Source organism: Bidens hawaiensis, unplaced genomic scaffold (assembly GCF_021521415.1).
Source record: "Bidens hawaiensis isolate Kalapana, Puna unplaced genomic scaffold, B.hawaiensis_p1.1 tig00000657_1, whole genome shotgun sequence".
NCBI lineage: Eukaryota > Viridiplantae > Streptophyta > Magnoliopsida > Asterales > Asteraceae > Bidens > Bidens hawaiensis.
The window spans coordinates 5,328,161-5,336,751 of NW_027491039.1; the positions used below are offsets into that span (position 1 = coordinate 5,328,161).

The 8,591-nt window shown below is 39.4% G+C and overlaps 1 pseudogene; it reads right to left on the reverse strand.

Moving 5' to 3' along the window:
- Window positions 1-476: 476 nt before the first annotated feature.
- LOC143530686 (malonyl-coenzyme A:anthocyanin 3-O-glucoside-6''-O-malonyltransferase-like) lies at window positions 477-7,922 on the reverse strand (annotated as a pseudogene).
- Between the last annotated feature and the right edge of the window lie 669 nt (window positions 7,923-8,591).

Consider the following 8,591-nt stretch of genomic DNA (forward strand, 5'->3'; position numbering starts at 1 on the left):
AGGAAAAAAAAAATGAATTTGATAAAGAAAAAGAGAGCCAAATATGCTTTTTTATAAAAAAAAAAAAACAAAAAAACAAAAAAAACCAAACATGCTAGTTTGAAAAAGTTTTAGATTTTCATTACTAAATTCGTAAATCCTAAACCATTAATTGACTACACCATATGTATATTTATATAGTATACATTTTTGAATGTGACAGACGACCTTATACATACAAATTTTAATAGTCGATGGGACTAAAATATTAATATTATTTAAAAGCCAACTCATCACATGAGATGGTGTTGGTGTCATAAATGCATGAGTGGGTGTATATATTTCTTTATGTCCGTTTGTTTTTAATGTACAGAATGTTAAAACATATGAGATGTCACAAATAATTTATTAAATAAAGTTGACATTGTCACAAACCTCTTGCTATCCTAATGCAAGTAAACAAATAAAACAGTTATACGTTAATACAATTATAAATATTATAGGTTATGTGAAAGTATGCTCTCTAGTTCATGTTCAGATATAGTAATAAATGCATCTATTTGTTTAGCACGAAGGCACAAACCAATCTCAAGATCTTCGGGTGAGTCTTTGCTTGCATTAACAGATATCGCATCGCTATACTCGAGCGATATAGTCTCGTACTTTTTCGGCTTCCCCCATCCAAAATCGATGTCGTAAACATTGAGTTTTGGTGTTCCAACCACACTCATTGTGGCGACTTGTATCATGAGGTTCTCTATTCATGACATAGAATCTTTAGCCAATCCTTGGTTACTGTTTACAGTTTCCCTTATAGCCGTTCCTATTAACTCCACCGCGGTTGGAAACCCGTTGCTTCGTGTAATCAAGGTTGTTTTCGTTGTCGCCACACATGGCCCCACACAATTACCAAAATAAGTTTGAGGAACCAGTGGAATCAAACGAGCCCTCCGTCGGCAACACACATAAACCGTTCCACTTCATACTCGCCATTCGTTCCTTCTACTTGAACCCGCGCTTTTGCTATACAAATCCACACGAAACCACATCCTACAACAAAAGAAGATACATATTCCAGTGTTGGCAGCTGAACCAACAACCATTTTTTTAGCCTATTGATCTGTGACCGAGTCAAAACTAATGTGTATCGAACTTTATCGGTTTGGGGATCAAGCTGAGGTGCTCTGTAGCTTTCATCAGTAGATTTAATCGGCGATAAACCTAACAAAAAATCATCTAAAGAACTAGGGTATTCGATAACCCTATCATAAAACGGAAGCGATCTGCTGGCTAAGAACAACTCATCTGTACCATGTTTGCATATCAAAGTCCACGCCATCAAGAAATTGTTGGACTTAATGGTCGGTTCGGGTCAAGTCAACGCGACCAACCCGAATACGACCCGGTATGAGTTACACCGTGGGTTAACGAAATATATAAGCGCATTTAAATGTTAATTGGGCTCGACACGAAAGACTAGATGGACCGGAAGATGGTTAAAGGCTTTATTTGGTTAATTGGGCTCAAGCCCAATTGGTTTAATTTGATTAAACCCTAATAAAGCTTCTATATATAAGATATGATATTATTATTATATTAGAGATATACCAAAAACATCTAAACCCTAGCAGCCATGTTTTCCGGCGCCGAATTCCGGTAATCGTTTTTCCGGCAACAAATTCCGGCCGCCGGAATCTTGCATTAATCATCTTCTCCGGCCATTCAATAGCATACCACCACCGTATTGACCACTGGTGCTGTTCCCGGCTTCCATCCGTCCTCTTACAGTACGGTTCCCGCCAACCTCGGTTTTTCGGCGAGTACCTTTTTGGCCGCCACCACCTTGTGTCACCACTAATCACCACCGCCGCTAGTGTATAGCATTCGGTGCTGCCCTTCTGTGTTGTTACAAGCTAGTTGCTGCAAGATCCGACGAGCCGCCCCCGCATTCCGCCGCTGTCCGCCGCCGGAGGTGATTGCTGGGTTGAGCCGCTGCCGCCTTCCGCCGCCGGAAGTGATTGCTGGGTTGTTTTTTGTGTCCAAGTCTAGCATTTTCGTTAATCCCTCGGTGTCTTCCCGGTTTGTGTATAATCGAGGTATATCGACAAACCTTAACTATGGTTGTTTATTTACTCGTTTATTCGTACTCGTATTGTTGTAATCGGATCCGGTTTCGGGTTTCGGTTTATGGTTCGTTTTATTTTGTCTTATATCCGCTGCGTTTTGTTGTTCGTTTATGAGTTTGATTATTAATATGGATTAATAATTATCGAAACGAAATTATTGATAAAACGGGTCAAATAGTTTATCCGTTTTTGTTTCGGACCACTGTTGAAACCCAACAGTGGTATCAGAGCCGCGGTTACAACGTACGAGTCGATACCGGTTCGTTTAAAACCGGATCTCCATCTTAAACTTTAAATCGTTTAAAGTTTATAGATCTAGAATTATTTTCGGGTGATTTTGGATTGGTCAAAGTTTTGTTTATTTTATTTGACCAAGTCAAAACGACCCGAAATTCGTTTATTGTGAATATGTAAATCCGGCCCGACCTATGTGATTGATTGGTTGTGTTCGGTGTTTGAGCTTGTTTTGGCCATACGGTTGGTTCAAAAGTTGTAAAAAGGTTATTATTTAATTTTCGGTTTTCTTTTTGGCCATAAAGATGGTTCAAATTTGTAATAGGACATATTATTGTTAGTTTGTAAATTTGTAATTAAGAAGACGCGAAGATAACCGAGGACGAGCTCATGGACACCTTGGAGTTAGTGGGAGTTCGGACAAGATGACGGGATGCACGGAGAAGTCCATCCTTGTGGTTGTTTGTGTTGTGAACCCCTTGACCTGATCGGTCTCCCTAATTGGCTCTAGCGAGACCGATCACCTTTTGGCCATAAGGATTTACATATTATTGTTATTTGCTATTTGTGGTTGCTTGGATTGTTTATAATAGGATTATAATATCTCCAACCTAATACCAAATAAATTGGAAAATAAACATTTTATTAACCGATTTTTGTTTTGCAAATTAAAAGCGTTTTGATTTCCAAAACTAATAAGTTATTATAACTTAAAATTGGTTAGTCGTATCGCTACAAACTTAGTTTTAATAGGTTATTTAAAACTAAGTGTCCTGAGAGATGAAAGGGTTCATCTATGCGTCACGGTAATAAATACAGTAAAATTTAACTTTTACTCTATTTGGTAATTTTAAAAATTTATCCCAATTTAAAACCAATAGTTTATGCCAATCCTACTACAAGTCACACTTGAGGCATACTGCGAAATTTCGAGTATTTGGAGCTACAGCACCGTACTTGTTTTCTAGCCTATCCCATCAAGGTGAAAGTGCTTCGTTGACACATCCGGCACCTTCACACGTCACGGTACTAGGACAACTATTATTTTACTCTCCTGTTACGTGCTAAAGCTGTCTGGAGACTTAAAATGGGCAAAGATAAGGCTAAACGTATCTATACAGACAATCGTTGTCTCTATAGGCCTCATAACCGAGAGTTGTGCTCTATTCACAATTGGCAATCGTTGTCAGTCTGCCTAACCACTTATTAATGTTGTGTGCTACAGCTGCCTTTAATAACTGGAAGCCAGATTCTCATACTCCTAATTAATTAATTAATGTTATTGGGTCATTAATAATAGGACTACAACATCGAAAATACTAATTAAATTTACTTTTGCTAAATTAATCAGATGTCGTCAAACGAAATTTCACCCTACGCCCTTAAGACTATCCTTGAGAAGGATAAACTGAATGGTACCAACTTCATCGAATGGCACCGCAACTTAAGACTTGTTCTAACCATGGCAAAGCGCCTGTATGTTCTCGATGGACCTGTTCCAACCGAGCCTGAAAACAACACAGCCGCTGCACGAAAGGTTCTTGACAAGCATAAGGATGACTCGGCTGAGGTCTCCTGTATTATGCTAGCCACCATGACTTCTAAGCTTGCTAAAGGCTTGGAAGACTTTGGTGCCTATGAGATGCTTGAGCAACTCAAGGGCATGTTCCAGAAACAAGCCCGTCAAGAACGTTTCGACACCATGAAACAACTCATCAGTTGCAAGATGGCAGAGGGGTCTCCCGTCAGTGCTCATGTTCTAAAGATGAAGGGGCACATCGATCAGCTCAAGAAACTTGATTATCCCATGCCCGATGAGATGGCATCGGATTTCATTCTCAACTCTCTCCCCAACTCATACGACCAGTTCGTAATGAATTTCAACATGAATGGTTGGGTGAAGACAGTGCCGGAGCTTCATAACATGCTCAAGACGGCTGAGATAAACATTCCTTCTAGGACCAATCAAGTTCTGATGATTCGATCTGCTGGTGTCAAGAAGCCAAAACCAAAGAATCGGGGTTTTAAGGGAAAAGGCAAGAAGAAAGTTACTGTTGCTGCCCATGTTGCCACCAACACTAACAAAGTGGTTGCAAAGAAAAAGCCGCCGCCCTTTGAGGAGCGCAAGTGCTTCAAATGCAACCAAATGGGGCACTGGATGAGAAACTTCCCCGAGCACCTTGCTGAGATCAAAAAGAAGAGAGCCAATGGTGAAGACTCTTCTGGAGGTATTTCCATATACGTTATTGAACTTTTCACTGTCTCTAGCAACACATGGGTATTTGATACCGGATGTGGTTACCACATCGTTAATGTCTTGCAGGAGCCTGAGAAGTGGAGGAAACTGAATAAAGGCAGCATGGAACTCATCGTTGGAGATGGGAAGAGAGTACCAGTTCTGGCAACTGGAGTATTTCATTTTACTTGTCCATCTGGCCTAGTTTTTCCTTTAAATAATTGTTTGTATGCTCCTGGCTTGACCAGAAACATCATTTCAGTTTCGTTGTTATTTGAACAATGATTTAAGTATGTTCTTAATGGCATGGCTATTTCTGCTTACTTAAATGATATCTTTTATTTTGAGGCTAAACCTCGAAATGGTATTTATGAGATTGATGTTCAACCTGACAATAACGTATATCATCTTTCAAAACGTATCAAGACTAGTGTCAACGATACTTTTCTATGGCATTGCCGACTTGGCCACATAAGCAAGGCAAGAGTTAAAAGACTCCAATCCGAAGGTATTCTTGAACACTCAGGACCGGACTCTTTTAACACTTGTGAATCTTGCTTAGCTGGCAAACTCGCCAAAGACTCCTTCACTAATAAAAGTGAACGAGCAAGTGATCTATTAGGACTCATACATACTGATGTATGTGGACCTTTTAGAACCATGACTAGAAACCATGAAAGATACTTCGTTTCTTTTATCGACGATTATAGTCGATACGCTTATGTGTATCTTATGAAACACAAGCACGAAACTTTTGAAAAGTTCAAAGAGTTTCAAAGCGAAGTGGAAAACCAACTTGACAAAACCATTAAGATACTTCGATCAGATCGAGGTGGAGAGTATCTCAGCAATGAGTTCATCACTCATCTAAAAGAGCATGGAATTGTTTCACAGCTCACTCCACCTGGCACACCCCAACTTAATGGCGTGAGCGAGAGGAGAAACCGAACCTTGCTAAACATGGTTCGATCGATGATGTGTAGAACCAACTTGCCTCACTCCTTTTGGGGTTACGCCCTTATGACCGCCGCTCGCATTGTCAATCTAGCTCCAACTAAGAAGATAGACAAGACTCCATATGAGATATGGCATAAGGGAAAGAAACCCAAGTTGTCTTATCTTAGAGTATGGGGATGTGATGCTTATATCAAAAGTGAGTCTGATGACAAACTTGATCCCCGCGGCGAAAAAGTTATTTTCGTCGGATACTACTACAAGAGCGGTTATTACTTTTTTCATCCTGATACAAATACGATTTCTGTCAGGAGGAAAGGCTACTTTCTTGAAGAAGAATTTCTTAGTCAAGGAACTAGAAGTAACATTGTTGATCTTGAAGAAATTCAAGAACCACAACCAACTGCTGAGGAAGTTGGAGAGTCTGATCAACAAGTTGTTGTTGCTGATACATCAGACGTGAACACAAGCGTTCGCAGAAGTAGTAGGACTCCCGTACCAAATGCTAGATACTTATGTCATCTAGATGGTGCCGAAGTCTTATTAGTAGCCGAGTCTGGGGACTAGCCTACTAACTACAAGTCTGCTATCTTGGATCCGGAATCCAAGAAATGGCAAGATGCCATGAATGCTGAGATGCAGTCCATGCATGATAACCAAGTTTGGAACTTGGTTGAGCTACCCCCCGATTGTCGGGCAGTAGGGAGCAAATGGATTTTCAAGAAGAAAACCGACATGCATGGAAATGTGCAAACCTACAAAGCACGGCTAGTCGCGAAAGGTTTCACTCAAACTCAAGGTGTTGACTATGAGGAAACTTTTTCGCCCGTTGCTATGACTAAGTCAATTAGGATATTGCTTGCCATTGCTGCATACTATGATTATGAGATATGGCAAATGGATGTCAAAACCGCTTTCCTTAATGGACATCTTTCTGAAGATGTCTATATGGTTCAGCCTGAAGGTTTTGTCAATCCAAAATATCCTAATAAGGTTTGCAAATTGAACAAGTCCATTTATGGACTTAAGCAGGCATCTCGAAGCTGGAATCTTCACTTTGACGAGAAAATCAAAGAGTTTGGTTTTGTCAAAAACGAAGATGAACCTTGTGTTTACAGAAAGGCTAGTGGGAGCACTATATCATTCCTCATTTTGTATGTGGATGATATACTGATCATTGGAAACGACATTCCTATGCTTAAACAAGTCAAGCTATGGTTGGAATCTTGTTTTGCAATGAAAGATCTTGGAGAAGCCGCTTATATTCTGGGAATAAAGATCTATAGAGATAGATCTAAGCGGATTCTAGGGCTTAGTCAAAGTACTTACATAGACAAAGTAATGGCACGTTTCTCAATGGAAAACTCCAAGAAAGGAGCTGTTCCAATGACTAAGGGAACCGTGTTGAGCAAATCGCAATCTCCGGCAACGGACATTGAATCTAAACGTATGCAAGCAATTCCATATGCTTCAGCGGTTGGCTCTATCATGTATGCTATGTTATGTACTAGACCTGACGTCTCGTATGCCTTGAGCATAACCAGTCGTTTTCAACAGAGTCCTGGCATTGCCCATTGGACTGCTGTGAAAAACATTCTAAGGTACTTGAATAGGACCAAAGACATGTTCTTGGTGTTTGGGGGAGTGGAAGAGGAGCTCACTGTAAAGTGTTACACTGATGCTAGCTTCCAGACTGACCGAGATGATTCTCGCTCACAGTCAGACTTGTGATATTCTCCTTCAGATGATAGAAAACCAGTTCAGAGAAAATGAACGGTTTGTTAAGCACCAATGCGACAAATGCCGATGGCAACATAATGCGGTGCTCGTCGTAACCACCTTTCGACCTCCAAGGCATTGTATCAATAAATGTAAAAGATACTTTTACTACTCGCACAAGTTAGCCTTTTTGTACATCGATCTATCCAAGTTCCCATTATACCTTATCCTCCTCAATAACCCATGAATCAACCCTTTATCAAACTCACACCTATCGTCAACAGTATCACTAAACCCTAAAACATCTCGAATCACACCCACGTCCATGACCATCCGCTTGTCTTGAATTGTGGCTTCGATCTGATTCTCTATCTCGTTGAACTTAGCCGTATCCCAAAACGCACGGATGCTACTTTGGTAAGCCAAAGTAGTTGTGGAGATTGCCCTTTAATCCTGGATCGTAATAGGAAATTAATGATCCCTTCGAATATCGGTGTATCTTTAAAGCTATCGTGTAAAAACGCACAAATATTGTGCTTTTTGTCCCACGACAATAACATAGGAGCTTCTTCAGGCTCTGCTTCTTGATCTTGTGCTTGAACCTCGGGTTGTTGTTCGGGAACAACCTTTGGTTGTTGTTCCGGGATAGGATTAGGAATAATCTCGTCAGTCATACTGTAAAATGAATATATTATTAGTACAAAATTCATCAAAAAATATCTCCTATTTAATGAATGACCTGTTCATTCGTTATTATAAACATAAACGAATGAACTCATTCGTAAGAGTTTATGTTAACGAAATAGTTATATTTGTTAATAAAAATGAATTAGACTAATCGTTAGCTATTCGTTACATTAATTGCACATTCGTTACTATTAACGAATCAACATCTCATTCGTTAAAATAAACGAAAGAGAGCTTATTCGTTATCAAACGAATAACCACATTCGCTGCCTTAGCGAATGACTTCATTATTCGTTAATCCTATAACGAATCTGATACAATTAAATTAATTTTGACTATCTTGAGTCAAAGTCCATTCAACCCAGATTATCAATACTCAAAACACGATGAACATCTCCTAAACAATTAGTTGATTCAGATTCAAACTCATCAATTTATCCTAATCAACTATGTCCGAAATACTTTCAATACAATAAACCATGATCATTTATCATTAATATCAAAATCACTAAGCATTTGATTAGTTCTAAGGTCCGTTCATATCGTTCTATCTATCAAGCAATTAAATCCGAAAACCCTGATGATTCATCAACATCCTTGTATCATTTTGATCGCCATTACATGTAGAATCACAAATAGTCAATCAATTGATCTAG